The sequence below is a fragment of the Paramormyrops kingsleyae genome, chromosome 24, assembly GCF_048594095.1.
Source record: "Paramormyrops kingsleyae isolate MSU_618 chromosome 24, PKINGS_0.4, whole genome shotgun sequence".
In the NCBI taxonomy this organism is placed as follows: domain Eukaryota; kingdom Metazoa; phylum Chordata; class Actinopteri; order Osteoglossiformes; family Mormyridae; genus Paramormyrops; species Paramormyrops kingsleyae.
Window position 1 is genome coordinate 25177655 of NC_132820.1, and position 26288 is coordinate 25203942.

General features: G+C 41.5%; 2 pseudogenes; both read left to right on the forward strand.

Moving 5' to 3' along the window:
• Positions 1–19965: 19965 nt before the first annotated feature.
• On the forward strand, positions 19966–20094 carry LOC140582566 (U2 spliceosomal RNA; annotated as a pseudogene).
• Positions 20095–20516: 422 nt separating this feature from the next.
• LOC140582607 (U5 spliceosomal RNA) lies at positions 20517–20647 on the forward strand (annotated as a pseudogene).
• The last annotated feature ends 5641 nt before the right edge of the window (positions 20648–26288 follow it).

The following is a 26288-nucleotide window of genomic DNA, read 5'->3' on the forward strand; positions in this document are numbered from 1 at the left end:
GGCTTCATTGGTGCTTTGCTAACACTGTCAATAAAGTCTTGGTGTGTAAGGTGATATGGTGTGTTAGGGAGAGTTTGAGTCACTGCAGTCCGGGAGTTCACATTGTACTGCTGCTATGCCCTGTGATGTCTGAAGTTTATCTGGCTTAGACGTTTGGGTTCAAGGTTCTTTGCTGTCCCAGCATTCCACCTGCGTTGCTCATCTGTACAGTACATGCAAGCCCTGTCTTTCCACTAATCACAGCATTCTGCACCTGTGACAAACATTGATAGTATTTTCTCACTGTCAATACTCAAGATTTAACATAATGATAATTTACACTAACAAAAGCACTATTTTTTATATCAGTGGTGGACAAAGGGCTGGTGTCCTGCATGTTTTAGATATGACCCTGGGTCAACACACCTGAATCATATCTAAACCACTGAAATAAAAACACTGGCAAGTTTTACCGGTGTTTCTGTTTCAGTGATTTAAGCAATACATTTTATTGACTGGGGGAGGGGGGTGCCACTAGAATTAATACCATACCGGAGAATGCTCGGTATGCCATATGCCCCATATATATATATATATATATCCTGTAGCTGCAGTGAGTATATTAGCATTATTGTTAACAAGTGTACTGCCACAGTAACAAGTACATATACACTCACCTAAAGGATTATTAGGAACACCTGTTCAATTTCTCATTAATGCAATTATCTAATCGACCAATCACATGGCAGTTGCTTCAATCCATTTAGGGGTGTGGTCCTGGTCAAGACAATCTCCTGAACTCCAAACTGAATGTCAGAATGGGAAAGAAAGGTGATTTAAGCAATTTTGAGCGTGGCATGGTTGTTGGTGCCAGACGGGCCGGTCTGAGTATTTCACAATCTGCTCAGTTACTGGGATTTTCACGCACAACCATTTCTAGGGTTTACAAAGAATGGTGTGCATAAGGAAAAACATCCATTATTCGGCAGTCCTGTGGGCGAAAATGCCTTGTTGATGCTAGAGGTCAGAGGAGAATGGGCCGACTGATTCAAGCTGATAGAAGAGCAACTTTGACTGAAATAACCACTCGTTACAACCGAGGTATGCAGCAAAGCATTTGTGAAGCCACAACACGCACAACCTTGAGGCGGATGGGCTACAACAGCAGAAGACCCCACCGGGTACCACTCATCTCCACTACAAATAGGAAAAAGAGGCTACAATTTGCACGAGCTCACCAAAATTGGACAGTTGAAGACTGGAAAAATGTTGCCTGGTCTGATGAGTCTCGATTTATGTTGAGACATTCAAATGGTAGAGTCAGAATTTGGCGTAAACAGAATGAGAATATGGATCCATCATGCCTTGTTACCACTGTGCAGGCTGGTGGTGGTGGTGTAATGGTGTGGGGGATGTTTTCTTGGCACACTTTAGGCCCCTTAGTGCCAATTGTGCATCATTTAAATGCCACGGCCTACCTGAGCATTGTTTCTGACCATGTCCATCCCTTTATGACCACCATGTACCCATCCTCTGATGGCTACTTCCAGCAGGATAATGCACCATGTCACAAAGCTCGAATCATTTCAAATTGGTTTCTTGAACATGACAATGAGTTCACTGTACTACAATGGCCCCCACAGTCACCAGATCTCAACCCAATAGAGCATCTTTGGGATGTGGTGGAACGGGAGCTTCGTACCCTGGATGTGCATCCCACAAATCTCCATCAACTGCAAGATGCTATCCTATCAATATGGGCCAACATTTCTAAAGAATGCTTTCAGCACCTTGTTGAATCAATGCCACGTAGAATTAAGGCAGTTCTGAAGGCGAAAGGGGGTCAAACACCGTATTAGTATGGTGTTCCTAATAATCCTTTAGGTGAGTGTATATGTGACAGTAAAATTTTCTGGCCATCTACATTGATAAAACTTAGATGATTGTACTGTTTTATTATTAAATACAATTATTAGATAGAACCGGCTTATGTATTTGCTCTTTAAGAGGTTTTTACTGTTGTCTGGTGAGCTGTAGTGCAACCTGTCTGACTGAAACCTGTTTCTCCTCTCAGCACTAGGCGATTGGAAAAAGCCGTGAGCTGGACAGCTAATGAGTACTGGGCAGCCTGGAATAAGTGGGATGAGGTGACTGATTGGGGAGATGACGAATCTCCACCCACATCACCTCCCTCTAACCAGACTGGCACCTGTACTGGAGACGTGGATGCTGGGGCGGTGGAACATTATCATCAGCCAGTATATAAACGTGTGTATTTCAGAACTTTTTTTAACATGAGTTTGAGACAGTCTGATGTTAATTGAAGTTTAAAAAATTGGTCGGTACTATGTAAATTATTCTCACTGATTGAATAACAGCAGAATAGTTGCTGTAATCATCTTACAGTTTACAATAAAGAGAAATGTTTCTGTGCAACAGGCCAGCTGAAGAAATTGGTCTCCAGAGGCCTAACATTGAGGATGCAACTTCATCTGTGTGTCCGGCCTCAGCCAGTGGTCCAGAAAGTGCATGACAGGGAAGAAGCCCCAGTTCTGTCCACCGCACTCCCCCCATCATCTTGGAGGGAAGCTGTTGCTCAGGGAAAGAGGGAATCCGCAAGGCGGAAGGACCCATTCTCTGTACCTCAATATGAGACCCACCACTGGCCTAGGCAGAGACACTGGTTACGACAGCCACCAAAGACCTCCATAGATGAGAACATCATCCAAGACCTCTGCAATGGCCTGCAGACTTTTTCACTGTCATGAGGTTGAGCTGTATTTAAACTGTATTTATTATAAAATAAAAATTTCAAGCTAATACTGTCTCAGCCAAATACTGTCCTCTATGTCCATCAAAAATGCAATGAAAAAGAAAATATATCAAGCATCTCAGTAGTTACTGACTGTATTGAATTACACTGGGATAGTGAATCCCCTGGGAGAAAGCTAGATGTAGGCAGGGTTTCATCTATTCTGTTATATAATCATGAGTGACATATTGCAGTAATGGAAAAAAAATAAACCTATCAGAATCTTACATACCTGGATCATGTCCCCCCTTAGTCTCCTTTACTCGAGGCTGAACAGATTCAGCTCAGCTAACCTCTCCTCATAAGACATTTCACTAAGACCGGGAATCATTCTTGTAGCCCTACGTTGAACCCTTTCAAAGGCAGCAATGTCCATTTTAAGGTAAGGTGACCAAACCTGCACACAATATTCTAGGTGGGGTCTTACCAAGGAATTGTACAATCTTAAGCTTCACCTACGTTGACCTAAACTCCACACACCTAGAGATGTAACCCAACATCCTACTGGCCTTTTTAATTGCTTCCCAACATTTGCGAGAGTGGGACATGGCAGCAACCACATACACACCAAGAGTAGTCCACCATTTTGGCTTGGATTATAGCTTCCATTACTTTTCCAAGTGCCTATAGTTTGTTGGATTACTTCTATCCCCTTTTTTGAATATGGGTGTTATATTAGTAACACACCAACAGATACAGATTTCTGAAATAGCAAAGTTAAATAATATCCCTCATCTCTTTTAAAACTATAGGTAAGATGCTGTTATGATCTCCAGTCTAGAGTTGCAGTGTAACAGTATTTACAGGAAAGGGGATAAAGGGACAAACAGGGTAAGGGCAACAAGGGGACACCAGTGGACAAAGGGATATTTTTTTGTATTTTATTCATACACAATACTGACACTAGAAGCTAAAACTGGGCCTTCACTGGATCTTCCAGCAGGACCACGATCCTAAGCACATGTCCAAATCAACACAAAAATAGTTAGCTGACTATAGAAGCAAGCTTCTGCCATGGTCATCTCAGTCACCTGACCTGAACCCCACTGTAAACTTATGGACTGAGCTGAAGAGTAGAGTGCTGATCTGGAGAGGTTCTCTAAAAAGGAATGGACTCAGATGCCCGGCTTGGTATTCTCCAACCTTATAAAAGACTCAGTGCTGTTATACTGGCAAAGGGAGGTTGTACAAAGTATTAAAAGCAGGGGTGCCAATAATCATGGCTCAAGTATTTTTGTTAAAAATAATTATTTCTTGATGGATTTTTTTTTCTTCGAAAAAATTTATTTCAATGAAAGTTTGGATTTTTCTAATTTTTTCGGTGTTAGATGAAGCTATTTTAGTAAAAGGTAGACTTTTTTCTAACCCTTTTTAAAAATATTTACAAGGGCTGCCAATAATTGTGGAGGGTGCTGTAGCTTCTCTAGGTTTATTATTATCTGTGAGCTCCCTTGCCTGCAAATTTTCTTTTACATATTCTGCAACACCACCTCCCTTCTTGCTTATCTGGTCCCTACAGAACAACATGTAACCATCCATATTATATTCTTCTCCATCATTGTCACTCAACCACATTTCTGTTAGTCCTATAATATCATGAGTCTGATGAAATTAAGGCCTCAAATCATGAATTTTGTTTCTACTGCTCCTAGCATTTAAATACAGACAGCAAAGGGTAGGCCTTTTACACTGCCCACTTATTAGTACTTAGGGCTTTTTGTCTCCCCCCTCTTATATTCTTAACTAACCTCCCTGGAAGACTACAACCACTTCCTATACAACGACCCAACGACTTCCTACAGTGGCAGCCAGCAGCACCAGTGCGTGGGATGTGCACCCCGGGAGTCGGGCAGCGTGCCTTCCTGGGGCAACCCGATGGATCCACCAGGTAGAGTGAGCAGAAGCCTCCCCGCTGAGGGCACCGGTACCCGGAACGGTTGTGCCAACACATGTAGCTGCAGATGCCGGCCATGCTTGCCAAGGCCTTGGCAGAGGCTGAGCGGACTGAGACAATCCTGTCCCTGTCTGCAACATCACGCCGGTCGCCAGCCACTTCATGCCAAACCTGCACCTGCGCATGTGGGGGCTCCGTCTGCAGAGAGGGACAGAGCATGCACGTTATACGCGCAAAGCCATGGCAGCTGCGGAGAGATAAGAACATAAGAACATAAGAAATTTACAAACGAGAGGAGGCCATTCGGCCCATCAAGCTCGTTTGGGGAGAACTTAGCTAATATCTCAGAGTTGTTAAAATCTTATCTAGCTCTGATTTAAAGGAACCCATGGTTTTAGCTTCCACTACAATAGCAGGAAGACTATTCCATACTCTGACTACACGCTGTGTAAAGAAGTGCTTCCTCAAATTTGTTTTAAAATGTTCTCCCGCTAATTTCCACTTATGGCCACGAGTTCTAGTATTTAGACTAATATTGAAATAGTCATTTGGCTGAACAGCATCCAGACCCGTTAGAATCTTATAGACCTGAATCATATCCCCCCTTAGTCTCCTTTGCTCAAGGCTGAACAGATTCAATTCCGCTAACCTCTCCTCGTAAGACATTCCTCTAAGACCAGGAATCATTCTCGTAGCTCTTCGTTGCACCTTTTCTAAGGCAGCAATGTCCTTCTTGAGGTATGGTGACCAAACCTGCACACAGTATTCTAGGTGGGGTCTTACCAAGGAATTATATAAGTGTAACATCACCTCCCTTGACTTAAACTCCACACATCTAGAGATATAACCCAACATTCTGTTCGCCTTTTTTATTGCTTCCCCACATTGGCGAGAGTGGGACATGGAAGCATCAACATACATACCGAGATCTTTCTCGTAATCAGCTACCTTTATTTCAGTGGAACCCATAAAATATCTGTACTGTATATTTCTGCTCCCTGCATGGATTACCTTACATTTATCTGTGTTAAATTTCATCTGCCAAGTATCAGCCCATTCGCTAATTAAATCCAGATCCCGTTGAAGCCTCTCTGCTGCTAGATTAGTATCTGCTACCCCGCCCACCTTAGTGTCGTCTGCAAATTTAACCAGTTTACTATATGTATTCGTGTCAATATCATTAATGTAAATTAGGAACAATAGTGGTCCTAAAATTGAACCCTGCGGTACCCCACTATAAACGGAGGCCCACTGTGACATAGTGCCTCTAATAACTACTCTCTGCTTCCTATCAGTTAGCCAGTTTTTGATCCAAGCTGCCACAGGTCCTAAAATTCCTGCAGCTTTAAGCTTTAACAAGAGCCGTTTGTGGGGGACAACATCAAAGGCTTTCTGGAAATCTAAGTAAATCACATCGTAGGCCTTTTTGTGATCAATTTCACTTGTAGCTTCCTAAAAGAACTCAAGCAGATTCGTTAAGCAGGATCTACCTCTCCTAAATCCATGTTGGCTATCCTTTATAATGTTATTTGCATCTAGGTAATCTACCATTCACTTCGCCAGACACTTCGCCCACTACTGCCCTGCTCCGGTGCCTTGCCTCCAGCTGGGAAATGCCAGGTGGATGGCGCTGTAAGGGGGGCAAAAGTCTTGTATCTTTTCTAGTTACTTATGGTTGAGGTTAGGCTGGAGGGGTAAAGGTTGTTATTGTTGGGATTAGGGTTTTTCCACGTAGAACCGAATAGAGAGTCCACACAAAGAAATGAATACAAATGTGTGTGTGTGTGTGTGTGTGGATTTGCATTGATCACATTTGAGGACCAAACTGTCCCCAAAGTGTAGTAAAACCTGAAATTTCCCTACTTTTGGGAACATCTTTTGAGGTCCCCATTTGGATAACGTCAGTTTTATAAAAATCTGTGAATGCAATCAAAAAAGTAAAAATGCCAAAAGTCTTGTATCTGGGTTGGTTACTTATGGTTAAGGTTAGGGGTGGGTAAGGATTAAGGGTGTCGTGACTGGGATTAGGGTATTTCCCATAGAAATGAATGGACGGTCCCCATTTAGATAAGAAGACCAACTTGTGTGTGTGTGTGTGTGTGTGTGTGTGTGTGCGCGCGCGCATTATGTATATATTAAATTTTGGGGACCAAATGTCCCCACAATGCAATAAAACCTGAAATTTTGACGATGTGGAGACCAGCTTTTTCAGTCCCCCAAAGGGAAACTCAATTTAAAAAAAATCTGTGACTGCAATCAAAAATCTAAAAAAGTGTTTTGACCACAGAAATGAATGGATGGTCTCCAGGAAGATGAATACAAACGTGTCTATAATTGCATGAAAGAGAACGCAAATCATACAGGACATCTATCCTGGCAAGGCCATGCTTCTCTCAGGAAAGCCAAAGCCCAACTTTTCTGTACCATTGTAATACAGATAATGTTTAACTGCTGTAATTAAGCAATACTATTGAAATAATTAAAATATAGAGATTAAATCAGGTGTGTTTTGTGATTTTAAATGAGTATGTGATATACTTGATATAACATGAATGTACAGTAAAACTGGTCTAAGTCGCCGTCTTGTAACTCGTCAATGTGCACAAGTCGACGCTCAAGCAAAAGTCCCGATTTTTCCTAATGATGTTTCCTTTAAAATTCCTTGTGTAACTCGCCGCTTGTAAGTCGTCAAATTCCCTTAGTCGTCACCTAAATCCCGAACAACACAAATGAATGGATTTTCCTACCTGTAAGTCGACACCCCAATCGCTGCATTCCCGCCGCCTGCTTGTCACCACGGCGATGTAGAAACGGGGAATCCCCACCCATCGCACTAGTTGCTCCCTAGTCTTAAGTCTCGCGTGTATAGTGCGGTGTAGTAGAGGTATGGTGTTATATTTACTAGTCGGCAAAACGGCGAGATAGACATAAGTCGCCAAAGTGTCGATTTTATAAGTCGGCAAAACGGCGAGTTATATTTACTAGTCGACAAAACGGCGAGATAGACATTAGTCGCCAAAGTGTCGACTTACAGTAGGTGTATCTCGTCAATTCTCTAAGTCGTCACTTTTAAGCTGGTCCCGCGAGTGTCGACTTAGACCGGTTTTACTGTATTTCTGTCAGGGTCAACCCCTCCTGTTGTCCCACTCTGTCCCTTCCCCGTTTGACCAGCAGGTGTCGCTGGTCATCCTGTTCTTTATGTTAGTCTTTGTTCTCCCCTATTGCCTGTCTTGTCATATGGCTCAATGTGTTGAGCATCCAGTTGTGTGTACCCTTCTGTCCTGTGTTTGAGTCCCACCTCCTCTGTCTTTGTATTTTGCTCCCTAGTGTTTCATTTGAGTTTTTCTAGTTCCTGTATCTGGTGACGTTGTATTTGGTTTTGTTCCTTGTGCCCCTGCTTGTGTCTTTACCTTTTCTGTAATTCCCCAGTGTTAGTTTCTGTTTCCTTGGTTAGTTCTTAGTTTCCCTGTTATCAGTTCCTTTTGAGTTTATTAGTTTCACCTGTGCCCTGTTTCCCTGGTCTTTGTTAATTAGCCTCACCTGTCCTGTGTTAGTCTCGTTACCCCTTAGTATTTTAGTTCCTGCTTCTGTTCAGTTCCCCAGTGGTTCATTGATTGTGATTGTGTGTTGTTGATTGTCGTTGTTTGATGGTTTTGAGATTTTCAGTGTTCAACGTGTATTAGGTTTTTGTTATTTAGTCTTTATTTATCCCCTTTAGTTTTATGACCCCTCGTGGTCCTTTTGGGTTTTGCTGTGTTTGTAGTGTTTTCTGTTTTATTTAATAAACCCCTTTTTGTTCTTGGACCCGCCAGTGGATCGTCCACCCTTTCTGTGCACCATGCCTCGTTCTCGCGCCCCGGATCCCTGACAAAGTAATAGTTTTTGGGTTTCCTGTCGTGAGAGATGAAAGCTACAGGCATGTAAATATTGTTTCCTGTAATAACTTTTTTTAAATTATTTTCCTCATTGTTAAAAATCCCATGCATTAGAAGGTACCAGTCAGTGGAATCACACAGTGAGATATGTTGGCCAGCCGTCCTATTCATTCAGCACCAGCCGATCAAGTAGAGATTTCAGCACCACGGACAGTGATCTGTGTTAAACTGACCTCAGGTTCCTACACTGGCTACACGGAATTTTCTGTAAATAATTAAACGCCTCTATCCCCCTACATGTGGAAATGTTTCCCCCTCCCCCAGACCGTTTCATGTTGTATCCTCATTATGTGTGTATTAGTTTGCAATATGGCTGTATGAGATGTCAGTCATTGACTTGTCGCTGATGCTCCCTGTTTCCTAAGTCTAGTTTTCTCAGATGAAGCAGTTCACACCTTAAGTTAGAAGAAGTTTCCTGTTAATTGCATCTGTTTGAACAGGGGTTCCCCACATATAGAGGAGAAAAGCCCCAACTTACAAATCAGCATCCATTTTTGTATGCTTTCTGTGAATGACGTCCCCGCACAGGATCACCAGATGCAAGACGACCACACTTTGTGCTACTTGTATGTTATGTTAGCAAACCACATACATCTACATTTCTTGCATTCTGTCACACTTGTGCAGAGCATTTGCAGTGTTTGTGATTAGTTATTGTTCAGTGTTCATTCATCTTTGGATTTTGGTGTTATTTGTTTGATATACTGATGTTTATATTTTTGCAATTTTATCAGTATACAGTATATTTGATTTTGCTGTTCTAAAATGTAGTTTGAAATATTTTGTCATCTTTTCTTACTTTAACATTTATCTTGTTAAAATACAGAAATGGACTGTTTTCTTGAGCCATAGTGTTTTATTCTACATCACAGATAATGCGTACATTCATAAAAGTAAGTGGTGATATTTTGCTCAGTATTGGTTCAAGTTCAGATACTTCAGGTTTTTATTAGACAAAACACATAAAAAAATTTGTGCAAAGTCATTGATTTATTTTTAAAACAACTGCACTGTGATATTTTTAACAAAAACAGCATATTGTCCTATTTTCAGCTCTAAGCATCATATGGGCCTCTTACTGGCTTTCCAACGGCTTTTGGGGTCACATGATGGTCGATAATGATATTTCAGGCCTTTATTGAAATCACTTTAAAAATTGATCTGGAATATATCGATTTATACTATAATTTGTGCAAATTAACACAAATGGGGTGATTTTGACCACAAACAATAATTGATAGTTGGAGGGTAACATTCCTCTAGATTGCAAAGGTACTGATACTAAAACCTGTGACCTCAAAAAGTACAAAGAACTGGAGCAAAAGAAAAATGGTGAAAGCTGTCAGAAACAGACAGGAAACTATATGGATGTTTTAGAAGAGGTAGATGGGGTCCAGTTGGCTGTATTAGTGTCTATGTGTCCTCTGTATGACTGGCATCCTGTCCAGGATGTACTCCATCCCCGTGCCCTGTCCTGTTTGGGATACGCTCCAGGCCCCACAGCCCTCACCAGGATGAGAGGTTAGAAGATAGATGGGTGGATCCCGGAGAGATGCTCATAACCCTAATTTGTTGTTCTGTATCCAACCAGCTACTCTAGTATTTTTCATTATTTTTAAATGAGTTTTAGGAATGCCTTTTGCAGTCTAACTGACAAAGCAGGTTTTTGTGATCTAATGAACTGCCATGCCTTGTGATGGACTGCCGCCCCTCCTGGGAGATTCTCTGCCCTGTGATAGGTTGGCACCCCCCTCCTGGGAGATTCTCTGCCCTGTGATAGGTTGGCACCCCCCTCCTGGCTTTTTCCCTGCCCTGTGATAGGTTGGCACCCCCCTCCTGGCTTTTTCCCTGCCCTGTGATGGGTTGGCACCCCCCTCCTGGCTTTTTCCCTGCCCTGTGATAGGTTGGCACCCCCCTCCTGGCTTTTTCCCTGCCCTGTGATGGGTTGGCACCCCCCTCCTGGCTTTTTCCCTGCCCTGTGATAGGTTGGCACCCCCCTCCTGGCTTTTTCCCTGCCCTGTGATGGGTTGGCACCGCCCTCTGCTTATTCCCTGCACTCCTAAAGGGCTGGTGTCCCCATCTGGGTTATTCCCTGCCATGCGATGGGTTTGCCATCCCCTCCTGGGTTCCTCCTTGCATTGCGCCCATTATTTTCAGGTATATATTCCAGAGACCTGTAACCCTACATGGGACAAGTGGCTGTGGAACGTGAATTAAGTGATTAATTAATCAAATTACAAACAAATTAATAAATAATCATCTCTCCTGTTTGCACCACTGTCCTATTTTCAATATTCACTATTACATTTGAGTTGGCCTCCCGTCCAGGGTGAGCACCAACCTTGTGCCATATGCTGCTGAGGAGAGGCTACCAGCCCGTTTGCTAGATGGATGGATGATGGATGGATGGATTTATTTCACTGAACAATTCAATAAGCTCTGTAATAAATATAATTAAACTGGCAGTTAACATTCTCTGGCTGTCTAAATGCTCTTCTTTTTTGTCTCGCATTCTTCACATGTAGCCTGTGTAATAGTACAGGTGTAGCTGGTCCTGGTCCCTATAAGGGAAAAACTCTATTTTATAAAAATCCGTGACTGCAATGAAAAAACTAAAAATGCAAAAACTCTTGTATTTTGGTTGCCTACTTATGCTTATGGTTAGGGCTGAGTAGGGGTTAAGTTAGCATTAGCATTTTTCCCATAGAAATGAATGAGCGGTCCCCATAAGGATATGTGTGTGTGTGTGTGTGTGTATAGGTGTTTCATTGATCACTATGACTATGCTCTAAATGATTTAAGCGGATTTAGCTTAAGTTGTAACTTTTCATGTGGAATGAACTGCAATGTCTCTGAATTAATTTAATTAATACTCATTAAGGTCAGTTCATTTACAATTCCTAATTTCAGGAGCCAGTTAATAAATCTAATTCATTTACAAGTATTTCTCCTATAATACGTAATACATGTTTACAATAATTCCCAGGGAAAGCATTTCCGGTAAGGCACTGCTCATTGACACAGATTATAAAGCTTGTTAGACTATGCAACATTATTTAGCAGGGCTGAGAGAAGGTGAGAGCTCCCCTAGTGGCCGCAGAAGTGCATTTCCCTAGAGCAGATATAATGGGTGGCAGCCTCATTGCTTTTTAATCACAACTTGGGATAGAACAACAAATTTAATCATTCTGCTCATTTAATATTTCGATTTTAATTAGGCTTCATTTTTGGATATCCATGTTTACATAATATTTAGAATCCCACTGCAGTTGAGAATGGAATGCCACAGATATTAGTCTCCACCACATATCATTGCTTGTTTTACTTCAGGATTCCTTTGGTTGTTTAAACTGATTGCTCTGTATCAGTTGGCTTTGTGTGTTTTGAGATGTATAATTGCCAAAGAGTCCTGAAAAGCTGATGGTTTAGATACCAGAATTAGTATGAGCAGGACTTAATGTGTTTTCTTATGGTGGGGATGTTAGAAGACATTGAGGTTTTTTATTCTATGTACATCCAATCTTAGCCTCCCACCCAAGATCACTCCATGGAGCACGAACCAACACACCCCACCAAGATCCGTTTTAGCTGTGGTAGCCAATATATTTGGGGATTTATGCACTTGTCCTATTCAACATCATAACAGTGAATTAAAAATCTACTAAATCAAAGGCAGTACCATGTCATGCTATGCAAATATACATATACATACAGCTCGGGCTCTTTTCTGCAAATATAAGGCTACAAGGCCAAGTGTGGGTAATCAAAATGGCCTTACATTAACAAATACATCAGCCCAAAAAAGCATTACATGAGCAATCACAGCTATTCCATTTTTTTTTATATCTCAACAGAGAACATCTTGCAAGGTCAGTATTTGGGAGAGTTTCCTTCATGACGGTGGGTGAAATATACCACAGCTACAGAAAAGCCCAGTCTTGGCAGAATAGCCATATTAATGAGCTCTTGAGCAAAGACCTTTACTCCCAAAGGCACAGAAAACTGTATCAGGCCATGCGGGCAAAGACCCTTGTTTCAAACCTGGTACCACTTTGCGTTGAATGCTGAAAAGGGCCTTTTAAATACATTAGGTATGTTATTTGCTAAACTTGGGTTTACTTTACTCATAAAAAATAATATCCCAATTTACCCAAATGAGTGAGTACAAATATTGATTTGAAATATTAATTTAATTAATGTTAATATTGAAATTAATTAATATTAATATTGAAATATTGATTTGAGTAAATCTTATAGGAAGGTACTGTGACAGTGGGTAGACTATAGCTTTATTTATTTAAAACGTTTCTTAGAATTGGGTATAAAGTCAACCCAAAAAAGTGAGTGCAAATTGTTACATCATTCAATCTGAGTAAATTCTACAGTTTATTTTTTTCCAGTTCATGTACAGAATTACAGTACATTACAGTATTTTATCGACAAGGTTCTCATAAATATTGCCCAGAAAGCATTTTTTCTACAGTATTGTACTATTTTAAACAGTATGTTACTGTAATAATGTCACTGTTTATTACAGCAGGGGTGCAGATTGAACCCATGACCCTGGAGGCGTGAGGCTATAGTAGGAGCAATGGGCCACTATTCATACTGTGAGATATGATGTATTTTTAATCATACATTGTAACTGATATGTCGTTACACTGCTTGTGTATGCTTTGCACCTTGCCTTTCTCCCTTACTTGTGTTTCTTGTTCTCCACACCTTGTGAGCTTCAACATGAATTGATTGATTGTTTTTCATAAAGCCCCAGGTTAGTTAGGTCCAGTCTCCTGGAAAATCACTAGAATGTGTCCTTGCCTTTGGAAGCTAAGAGCGTCTTATTTTCAGGGAGAGCCCTGTAATATTTAGTTTAATAAATTATTTTTATTGATGAACCTTCATACTGATAATCCTCTTGTAGTGGTCCTAAAAGAAAACATGACTGAAGATATTATCCATTTTAGTACAGACACATTTCACGATTCAGTAACCTGACTTGTCCAATAGATGGCAGTGTAGTACTTCGACTAAGACGTGCTATGGAAATTGCCGGTAAAAACGGAAAGCTCGTTTTCCATTTTAAACGTTTGTCTGACTGAAATGACCACATGTTGTACATATATAATCGTACTATACATTTAACCTTCAGCGTTGTATTACCTACCTTAATTATCTGCAGCAATAAAATATGTACGCGTAATTGGACATCTGCAAGTTAAGCAATCTGTCTGATTTTAAAGTAGGCATGGATGGATGGTAAGATGAATGCAGGAAAGACCCGTGAATAAACTGAAAGTATACATAAAATATGATAAAATAATAAATATTTTTAAACATTTAACTGGATAACGACAGTTTCACAGTACTTATATAACCCTGCACAATTTCGAATATCATCACAGCTCCCTGAAAATTAACAGCTATCATTATAGCAAAAATAAGCAGTTATTCAGACATCCCGAGTCTCCCGGAAGTTCCGGGAGTCTCCCGCATATTGAGAGAACGTGCATATGTGTAGATCCCTGCGTGTGTGCCTGTAGCCCGTGCTAGCCAGACAGCATCCTGATTGGTTTACTTAGCAAAATAAGCCAATCAGATTTCAATGCGGGCGGGCTTTTATTTAACTTCTCGAGGACCGAAGTTATCAGTTCAGTGGAGCATCATGACAGAGGGAGAGTGCCCCAAAAAACGAAAATATAAAACGCATTTCACTTCAGACTACACAAAAGTGTATCCTTGTCTAATAAGGATGAAAATAGGGACAATGTTGCGCGCGCTGTACTGTTTGCAACAGTGATTTCAGCATTGCCCATGACGGTTTAAACGATTGTAAAAGGCATGTTGAGGTGAGTTTAACAAGTGTCATTTCATGTGCTGTATTATTCAGGTCTACACTAGTTAGACACTTGGTTAGTTGCTAATGCTGTCATGAAAGATTCCCTGAAGACTTTTGTAAAGTAGCAATGGAATATAATTAAGGAATTTGCATAAATGGTAAAATAATCTACTTATATTATTGTCAAAATACATAATATTGACCTTCGTAATTTAGTGCGCTGACTAGAGGAACTTAATGAACAAATTAAACTGTGAAATCAAGTTTGTTGAAGTTATCTCCCTCCTTGTCGGGGGGTTGGGGGCACCTCCCTGAATTGAGTTTTTGCAGGTAGGGATGTCTGAATTATCCCACCTTAGGGATGGGAGGGGGTGCTGGCTGTGAAAGTTGTGGGGCGACGGCAGACTATCCGTAGCCACGCCCAACATACAATCCGTAGGCACGTGGCCACTTCCCTGCGTTTGATTGCTTTTATTTCTGTGTGGACAGATTTCCGGGATGCTGCACATCATTCGGGGGTGTGAGGGAGCTGTGGTGCATTTGCGGGAGTCTTCCGGGAGAGGTGTGATGTCTACATAAGATTATGTTTTAAAATGCGATCCAGTTATTTAAAAGTTCTGCCACTACACATTTCTATGCAGGACATAATTCATGGACTCAAACAGAGCACTAGCACAAAAATGTATTGGTTATTTTAAGAAAGCAAGATAAATTACTGCGCATATGATACAGTAAAATGAGGTCAGTAAGAGCTTTTTTTAACGTTAGTACTGCTAAATCTCACTATTGCGGCGCGCGTCAGTCAGACGTAAACACGCGAGAGTATGACAGACTGCGGTCAACGACGTTGTGTGGCGCGAGCGGCACGTGATTGTCAACGGCCAGAGTCCGCGCCCTTTTAGTAAGGGAGATGTCCGACGTTTGAGCTCCGGCAAATAAAACCGAAGCCGGATTTATTTTGATAATTTCTGCTTAGACTTTATTAAACTAATATATGTATCAGGGTGTCCGCGGGGTTTTAAAAAGTATTAAAAGATAGTAAATCACATAAGCAAAAATTAAAGCCATTAAAAAGTATTCAAAGGTATTACACGCAAATTTACGAGGTATTAAATTTTAGATTTTTTTTTTTAACTACAAATTGTCCATTTGTGTTTTAAAGTTTATCTGCTAAATTTCTCGCAAATTATTTTAAATGTGGATTAGGTCATTCCTTCATTCATAGATGATCTCTGTGATGCTGACGTCATATTCGGTGGTCGAGCGACGTCTTGCGACAGTTTGCGCGCTGAAGTACATGTTGGCTGCTTACACTCAGAAAAGCTAAGTCATAGTCATCATGGGTAAGTGCAAATTTGCACGTAAGTGTTTAGAGGACCCAGCGTTTAAGGACTATGGAAGTAAATTAATGACAAAAGTCGTTGAAAAAAAACACGTTGAATTACACTTATCGAATAAAAACGCATTGTATTAATGACGCTTTGAATTTTTGGGGACTGTAATTTAATATGTGCATACATTTAAACATTGAACATTTCAACTGAAAACATTTCAATCGTAATTTCATTGCTTAAATATTCAGTACAAAAATATTCGGCTTCCAAAATTCAGTTCCAAAAGATACGTATTTTAAAGTGCATGTTTATAATTCAACCACATGAATTCAGTTCATTTAATTTCGCCTCAAAATAAATTTCAAAAGAACAAATTCAGTTGAAAATATTCCATGTGTTTTATTCGCATCTTTATTATTCAAGCAGTAACATTCAGTCCTCTTATTTCTGCTTTACAATATTCAGTCCCGTTATTTTCCTTGTTTCAAATACGCTGCCACAATTTCAGTGGTTTAAAATACGATCCGAAATTCAACCCTCTACATCCGGGACTAGCAGGATGAGCCATAGATTGCCGATAGAGTTCTCTTCGGGAACCGCGATCAAAATGGAGCAAGCGATCAGTACAAGTACTGATTGACTTGGCAGCAGATTTTTGTTGATTGTGTTATTTATGTTTCTTGTCGTTTACTGGTCAATACGATAACTTATTGCAACCCCAAGTAGTAGGTTTTTATGTAAGTAATTCGCTAGCTGCATTAATTATCACCAAACTTATCTTGCTAACGTAAGATGCCTGCAGGCAACTACAAGGTTTACACACCAAGAGTTTAAATCAGCGTGATAAATTTATGATAATGACAGTCAGCGCTCTCTTTTCGCATATGCGATGCACAACTCATAAATCAGGAATGCATGGATGAGAGCAGTTGGTCAACTGGTGCAAATCGACAAACTCATTGAAGAAAAAGCCAAACAATTAAGGCACTTGCCATGAATAGCCTAGTGGATAAAGATATGGACTTGTGACTGAAGAAGTTAAATGCAAGATGTTTTCAAAATCACAGTCACTAAATTTATTCTGTTGACCCATGTTCCCTATTTAAATTCTGTTGTACAGGCCAAAATTGTGTAACATTATAAATCTTTAAATCAGTTTGAAACTTGTTTAAAAACGGTTGCAACTCAATGCCGTGCGGGTTTTAAAAAATATTGAGAAAGTATTAAAAAAGGTATTAAAAAGTGTTAAATTTAACCTCTGGATTTCTGTATATACCCTGATGTATGTTTCGTGGTAACTTATGTACTTATTGATGTAGCTGAATTTCGATAATTTAGAAGTTAATTGCAAATTTTTACCTGGTTAGCTAGTTCTTGCTAGTTGGCCCTAGCATTGTGTTGTGTTTTCCTTGGTGTGCCTCTGGGTTTTTTGTCTGTTAATCTATTAATTACTACAGGGAAATTTACATCGTGTTTGATAGTGAGTGAGAAATACCTCTGTGTTAATATTTCGGGAAACTATTTTTCGGATTGTGTGATTTCCATACATGTATATTATATAGGCGTCACTTGGTTTACCATAACTTGGTGTTAACTGCAGATCTGATTAGTGATTCTGAAATTGCCCTGGTGTCACACTGTCACACTGTCTTCTGATTACTGGTTGCATTAACAACATGTCACATTATATGTAAGTCACAATATTTTGTCTGTCAGGTATAGAAATAATAATATTTTTTGGATAAATTCAGTTAAACTAATCGATAGTTAGCTGTGATAAGCTGCCCTACACACAAACGCTCTGACCCCAGAGGTAAGCTGACATGTACCCAAACACAATGATCACAGAGTTAAGCTGTCATCTACTCAAATGCCCTAATTCCAGAGGTAAAGCTCCAATCCAACCAACTGCATCCAACCAAGCGCCTTGACCCCAGAGTTAAGATGACATAAACCCAAACACCCTGATAATAGAGGTAAGCTTTCATCCACTCAGACGCCTTGATCCCAGAGGTAAGCTGCCGTCCACCAAACGCCCTGGCCCTAGAGGTAAGCTCCCAAACACGCAACCGGCCCAACCACAGAGGTAAGCTGCTGTCCATCCAAGCACCCTGATCAGAGAGGCAAGCCGCTGTCCGCCCAAACACCCTGATCCCAGATGTAGGCTGCCATCCACTTAAACACATTGTTCCCAGTAATCAGCCATTCACCCAACCATGCTGATCCCAGAGGCAAGCTGCAGTCTACCCAAATACGCAGGCCCCTGAGGTAAGCTCACATCCACCAAAATGCCCTAACCCCAGTGGCAAGCTGCCATCCACCCAAACGCTCTGATCTCAGAGGCAAGCTGCTGTACATCCAAAAATGCAGGCCCCTCATGTAAGCTCACATCCACCCAAATGTTCCAACCCCAGAGGCAAGCTGCTTTCAACTCAATCCCCTGACCCCAGAGGTAAGCTCGCTCCCACCCAAACACCCTGATCACAGAAGTAAGCTGACATTCACCCAAACCCCCAGGCCCCAGAAGGAAGCAGCCATCTACTGTACCTAAACGACCTACCCCCAGAGGTAAGTTGACATTCATCCAACTGCCTTGATCCTAGGCGAAAGCTGCCCCGGTACGTCTAGGTGGTGACACTCCATCCTACAGAGTTGACATGATGCATTTTCCTGAAGCACACAGAGGACACGTCGGGTTTTAGGTAAGTGTGCTTTGTTTTTCTGTGTGTGTGTTTTATTTGGTATGGATTTTATTTATTGACGTAAAGATTTTACTGAGCACTGTTTTGGTTGACCACTGTTAGCACTTATTCATCAATGTTAACTTTATTAATATTTATTAACATTTTGATCTGTTGTGCTGTTTATTGTGCGATTAACCTATTTTATTCCCAAGGTTACTGATTTTATGTGTTTTGGGAAGGTGTATGATGCCGTTTTAGCCCAACTCTTGTGCAGAGCTTGGAAGTCTGCGGATGTGTTCCTTTTTAACCCTCTGGAGTCTAGGGGTAGGAAACACACTTTCACTAACTGGGGCATGCTCACACATTTCATTCAATATCAAAAACTTAATTCCTGGCAAATAAATTATTTCTTATATATTTGGTTTGGCAACAAACTCATCTTAATCTTAGTGTACTTTGTAAATATGTTAGATTTATGTGAAGTTTGTAATTTGATATTCAAAGTATAGACATTGCAAAATGCAGTTTGGAACACTTGCAGAAACATTATAAAACTACATTGTAAGCAATGCTGGCAGTTTGTTTTGATCCCAGATATCTGATCACCAAAGTCTTGGCTACATGAAGATGACTAACTGGTGTAGTTGCAATATTTATTTGGATAAATAAACAAGAAAAACCTAACTCATGTAACTATTTCTGGCTCCTTTCATTGAATATGTAGCAACTTTCATGTGAATGAATGAGCCATTGTCACCTGGCCACTTCCCTCCCCCTTTTATGGCGCTGATGGGGACGTATCTGGATCGCGTTTCACCGTTGCGTTGTTCATCAAATTACCATGCGAATGCAATCAGAATACGCGCTAATGCAGCTATTTAGAATGTGAATAGCGATCTTCGGGTGAGAGCGGTACTACACGCCCCCGATGCAGATAAAACAAAGTAAGGTGACATGGTTTACTTTTTTGCCAATTTAACCTAATTTTAAAAAGTTTAATACTTCCAACAATGGACATTTTGAAAAGAATGCAGATTACAGATTTAGTCAGCATTTTTTTCATGTTTCTATAATAAGATTTCAGCGAGTCATGAACTGAAATACACAAGAAAGATCGCGGCATTGCCGACGATGCTGTCGACTCCAGAGGGTTAGAGGTCTTAACTTTTTAATAGCATGCATATAAGGTGACATTTTAATTGTTTTATTGACCATATAATTGTAATTAGGTTTAAATGGTGTATAATTGTATTTGCTGGTCTTATTGCCCTTTTCCTGTTTTATGGGTAATAGTTCTGCAGGTAGTTCTATTTGTTTAATATTATCTTTGAAAGTCTTATTGTACTGTGTTGGCATGATTTGCATAGTGTGGGAATGTTTCAGCTTTATAGATTGTGATTATGTGTTAATGTAAGTAGTACAAGCATAATATTTATTATTCATGTATTTGAGCTGATTTACATTGTGTTTTGGTATGAAAAGGTTATTTTGATACGTCCCCCATGGAGGGGACCACATATTAAACAGATTTTTGGAACAGGGAGCCGGAAGTGGGGCTTGCCCCGTCTGCTCCAGGCATCGACCCGGTATTGCAGTGCTTCCAGGAACGCTGCACCTCTACTGCCCCCTGTTGTTGAAAGGCAGAACTGACTGACTGACTGACTGAGTGGGTGACTAATAGACTGAGTGCCTCTGGATGGCCAGCTAATTAGCCGCATGTGCTGTGAGGGAAGGGCCCTGTCCGTGCGTGGCCCTCGTTTCCTGCCGGTTTTCTTTTTTTTTTTATTTTTTTTTTTTAAAGTAAGGTGACACGCTGTTTGTGCGGTGGGCAGCTGTGCTGAGGTAAGGCATGACATCATCTTCACAAACAAACATTTTCCCTCATGTTTGTTTAAATGATTGCTGTTTCTTGAGAGGACAGGAGGACAGGGAGGAGTTGGGGCCCCGACACTGGCGGCTGCGACGCCCCTGGGCATTCTACTCTGAGCGGGGGGGGCACGGAGACCCAGCTAACGGCGACCCGCTAAGCGGCAGCCCCATATCGACTCGGGTCTCTCTTCATCCCGTATAAATCTTTCGCTTTTTACTGAAGATTTCCGTGGGGTATAGTCATAGTTGCTTGGGTTAATTCTGACTAGCACAAAAGTTTACAAGCCCTATTTTGGCAAGAGCTAATCATAAGAGCTAATCCTAATCATTTTCATCCTTGCCGTTTAAATCACTCATGAATAGATGTGTTTGTGAGAAATTGGTTTGTTTTAAGCATTTTAAATTTAAATAAATACTGCAATACTCATTGCAGAAATACATCTTTTCCAATATTGTGCAGCCTAATAATGAAGTACTTACTACTACGAGATATCTAACAACATACGATGCAACATTCAACAGGGGGTAGTGAAGTGATATGTGGCAGAGCAAAGTGCCAATTCGATGTGGGGCCATGATTAGTATGTGGAGAATGCTGCAGCAGTATTACAAAATCAGCAAATCTTTTAAAAATAATAGTGATATAAATATATTATTTATTCATAAGTATATAGAATCAGTACACAAAGTATAAGTATATAAATATAAGCATATAAAGCATGTAAGTACATAAAGTATAAGTATATAAAGTTTAAGTATATAAAGTATATAAGTATAAAAATGATATAAGTATAAAAATGATATAAGTATAAAAATGTTATAAGTATAAAAATGTTATAAGCATAAAAAATTTAAGTAAAAAAAGTTTAAGTAAAAAAGGTTTAAAGGCCTCAGAGGACTGCTGCTCCTACTCATCAGAGTGGTTCTGATGCTTGAACTTTTTCTTCAGAGCCTCTGCTAAAATGGCAGCAAAGTCCTCTGAGGGCATGGGCATCCCCTGCGTCAGTCCCCTCCTGGTCACTGGCGTCCCACCTGGCGACCTCAGCACTGGGCGCAGTTTAATGTGCGGCAGCTCCGCCAGAACATCCACATGTTGGGGCCATTGGTGGGTCCTGTGCCACTTCCCTGAGGATGACTCCTCTTCTGCTTCGGGCCCTGGATATTAGCAGGCGGAGGAGGAGGAGGGGGCGGGAAACAGCTTGGAGCTGAAGTGGGGACAACTAAAGGAGTCCCAGTGGTCTCCGAACTACTCCGGGATATATGTGGATCAGTCAGGGCACCAGCAAGCACGGAGATCTCAGACCTTAAACGGCCCACCTCGTCTTCGAGGGCAGCAATCTTTTTCCAAACTGCCGCCCACTCGGACCCTGCCTCTGCTGCAACAGCAGCATGCTGGAGATCCCCGTGTCCACTGGGGAGGTGGATGCCACTCCCGACCTTTGCAGGGGCGTTGCCATTTATAGCAACCCCCGTTGCAACAGTCGAGGATGGTGCAGTGGGCTTGCGCACACGAAAGCTGGAACGCTTAAAGCATCCCAGACAGGTGTGTAGAAAACCACGCAAGTGACTGAAAGGAGCCATTGCAGACATTATTTAAAGCAATGGAACACAAACAGTAAATGAAGATCACCCAAATCAAGACCGAGAGAAATAAAAATTACAGCTTCTGCTTCCAGATATACGTAGCAACAACCAATGAGCACGCAGAACCATTCGAGGTCAACTTAGCTGACCGTTTCACGTTCTAAAATTTACAGGATACAGTGGTACCTCAGAACTTGAATTTAAATTTTTATTTTTTTTTTCTCTCCCAAAATGGCGGCGCGTGCACACGCTGCGGCTTAAATTTAAATAAATACTGCAATACTCATTGCAGAAATAGATCTTTTCCAATATTGTGCAGCCTAATAATGAAGTACTTACTACTACGAGATATCTAACAACATACGATGCAACATTCAACAGGGGGTAGTGAAGTGATTCGTGGCTGATCAAAGTGCCAATTCGATGTGGGGCAGTGATTAGCATGTGGAGAATGCTGCAGCAGTATTACAAAATCAGCAACTCTTTTAAAAATAATAGTGATATAAATATATTATTTATTAATAAGTATATAGAATCAGTACACAAAGTATAAGTATATAAAGTTTAAGTATATAAAGTATATAAGTATAAAAATCTTAAGTATAAAAATGATATAAGTATAAAAATGATATAAGTATAAAAATGTTATAAGCATAAAAAATTTAAGTAAAAAAAGTTTAAGTAAAAAAGGTTTAAAGGCCTCAGAGGACTGCTGCTCCTACTCATCAGAGTGGTTCTGATGCTTGAACTTTTTCTTCAGAGCCTCTGCTAAAATGGCAGCAAAGTCCTCTGAGGGCATGGGCGTCCCCTGCGTCAGTCCCCTCCTGGTCACTGGCGTCCCACCTGGCGACCTCAGCACTGGGCGCAGTTTAATGTGCGGCAGCTCCGCCAGAACATCCACCATGTTGGGGCCATTGGTGGGTCCTGTGCCACTTCCCTGAGGATGACTCCACTTCTGCTTCGGGCCCTGGATATTAGCAGGCGGAGGAGGAGGAGGGGGCGGGAAACAGCTTGGAGCTGAAGTGGGGACTACAAAAGGAGTCCCAGTGGTCTCCGAACTGCTCCGGGATATATGTGGATCAGTCAGGGCACCAGCAAGCACGGAGATCTCAGACCTTAAACGGCCCACCTCGTCTTCGAGGGCAGCAATCTTTTTCCAAACTGCCGCCCACTCGGACCCTGCCTCTGCTGCAACAGCAGCATGCTGGAGATCCCCGTGTCCACTGGGGAGGTGGATGCCACTCCCGACCTTTGCAGGGGCGTTGCCATTTATAGCAACCCCCGTTGCAACAGTCGAGGATGGTGCAGTGGGCTTGCGCACACGAAAGCTGGAACGCTTAAAGCATCCCAGACAGGTGTGTAGAAAACCACGCAAGTGACTGAAAGGAGCCATTGCAGACATTATTTAAAGCAATGGAACACAAACAGTAAATGAAGATCACCCAAATCAAGACCAAGAGAAATAAAAATTACAGCTTCTGCTTCCAGATATACGTAGCAACAACCAATGAGCACGCAGAACCATTCGAGGTCAACTTAGCTGACCGTTTCACGTTCTAAAATTTACAGGATACAGTGGTACCTCAGAACTCGAATTTAAATTTTTTATTTTTTTTTCTCTCCCAAAATGGCGGCGCGTGCACACGCTGCGGCTTAAATTTAAATAAATACTGCAATACTCATTGCAGAAATAGATCTTTTCCAATATTGTGCAGCCTAATAATGAAGTACTTACTACTACGAGATATCTAACAACATACGATGCAACATTCAACAGGGGGTAGTGAAGTGATTCGTGGCTGATCAAAGTGCCAATTCGATGTGGGGCAGTGATTAGCATGTGGAGAATGCTGCAGCAGTATTACAAAATCAGCAACTCTTTTAAAAATAATAGTGATATAAATATATTATTTATTAATAAGTATATAGAATCAGTACACAAAGTATAAGTATATAAAGTTTAAGTATATAAAGTATATAAGTATAAAAATCTTAAGTATAAAAATGATATAAGTATAAAAATGATATAAGTATAAAAATGTTATAAGCATAAAAAATTTAAGTAAAAAAAGTTTAAGTAAAAAAGGTTTAAAGGCCTCAGAGGACTGCTGCTCCTACTCATCAGAGTGGTTCTGATGCTTGAACTTTTTCTTCAGAGCCTCTGCTAAAATGGCAGCAAAGTCCTCTGAGGGCATGGGCGTCCCCTGCATCAGTCCCCTCCTGGTCACTGGCGTCCCACCTGGCGACCTCAGCACTGGGCGCAGTTTAATGTGCGGCAGCTCCGCCAGAACATCCACCATGTTGGGGCCATTGGTGGGTCCTGTGCCACTTCCCTGAGGATGACTCCACTTCTGCTTCGGGCCCTGGATATTAGCAGGCGGAGGAGGAGGAGGGGGCTGGAAACAGCTTGGAGCTGAAGTGGGGACTACAAAAGGAGTCCCAGTGGTCTCCGAACTGCTCCGGGATATATGTGGATCAGTCAGGGCACCAGCAAGCACGGAGATCTCAGACCTTAAACGGCCCACCTCGTCTTCGAGGGCTGCAATCTTTTTCCAAACTGCCGCCCACTCGGACCCTGCCTCTGCTGCAACAGCAGCATGCTGGAGATCCCCGTGTCCACTGGGGAGGTGGATGCCACTCCCGACCTTTGCAGGGGCGTTGCCATTTATAGCAACCCCCGTTGCAACAGTCGAGGATAGTGCAGTGGGCTTGCGCACACGAAAGCTGGAACGCTTAAAGCATCCCAGACAGGTGTGTAGAAAACCACGCAAGTGACTGAATGGAGCCATTGCAGACATTATTTAAAGCAATGGAACACAAACAGTAAATGAAGATCACCCAAATCAAGACCGAGAGAAATAAAAATTACAGCTTCTGCTTCCAGATATACGTAGCAACAACCAATGAGCACGCAGAACCATTCGAGGTCAACTTAGCTGACCGTTTCACGTTCTAAAATTTACAGGATACAGTGGTACCTCAGAACTCGAATTTAAATTTTTTATTTTTTTTTCTCTCCCAAAATGGCGGCGCGTGCACACGCTGCGGCTTAAATTTAAATAAATACTGCAATACTCATTGCAGAAATAGATCTTTTCCAATATTGTGCAGCCTAATAATGAAGTACTTACTACTACGAGATATCTAACAACATACGATGCAACATTCAACAGGGGGTAGTGAAGTGATTCGTGGCTGATCAAAGTGCCAATTCGATGTGGGGCAGTGATTAGCATGTGGAGAATGCTGCAGCAGTATTACAAAATCAGCAACTCTTTTAAAAATAATAGTGATATAAATATATTATTTATTAATAAGTATATAGAATCAGTACACAAAGTATAAGTATATAAAGTTTAAGTATATAAAGTATATAAGTATAAAAATCTTAAGTATAAAAATGATATAAGTATAAAAATGATATAAGTATAAAAATGTTATAAGCATAAAAAATTTAAGTAAAAAAAGTTTAAGTAAAAAAGGTTTAAAGGCCTCAGAGGACTGCTGCTCCTACTCATCAGAGTGGTTCTGATGCTTGAACGTTTTTCTTCAGAGCCTCTGCTAAAATGGCAGCAAAGTCCTCTGAGGGCATGGGCGTCCCCTGCGTCAGTCCCCTCCTGGTCACTGGCGTCCCACCTGGCGACCTCAGCACTGGGCGCAGTTTAATGTGCGGCAGCTCCGCCAGAACATCCACCATGTTGGGGCCATTGGTGGGTCCTGTGCCACTTCCCTGAGGATGACTCCTCTTCTGCTTCGGGCCCTGGATATTAGCAGGCGGAGGAGGGGGCGGGAAACAGCTTGGAGCTGAAGTGGGGACTACAAAAGGAGTCCCAGTGGTCTCCGAACTGCTCCGGGATATATGTGGATCAGTCAGGGCACCAGCAAGCACGGAGATCTCAGACCTTAAACGGCCCACCTCGTCTTCGAGGGCAGCAGTCTTTTTCCAAACTGCCGCCCACTCGGACCCTGCCTCTGCTGCAACAGCAGCATGCTGGAGATCCCCGTGTCCACTGGGGAGGTGGATGCCACTCCCGACCTTTGCAGGGGCGTTGCCATTTATAGCAACCCCCGTTGCAACAGTCGAGGATGGTGCAGTGGGCTTGCGCACACGAAAGCTGGAACGCTTAAAGCATCCCAGACAGGTGTGTAGAAAACCACGCAAGTGACTGAAAGGAGCCATTGCAGACATTATTTAAAGCAATGGAACACAAACAGTAAATGAAGATCACCCAAATCAAGACCGAGAGAAATAAAAATTACAGCTTCTGCTTCCAGATATACGTAGCAACAACCAATGAGCACGCAGAACCATTCGAGGTCAACTTAGCTGACCGTTTCACGTTCTAAAATTTACAGGATAC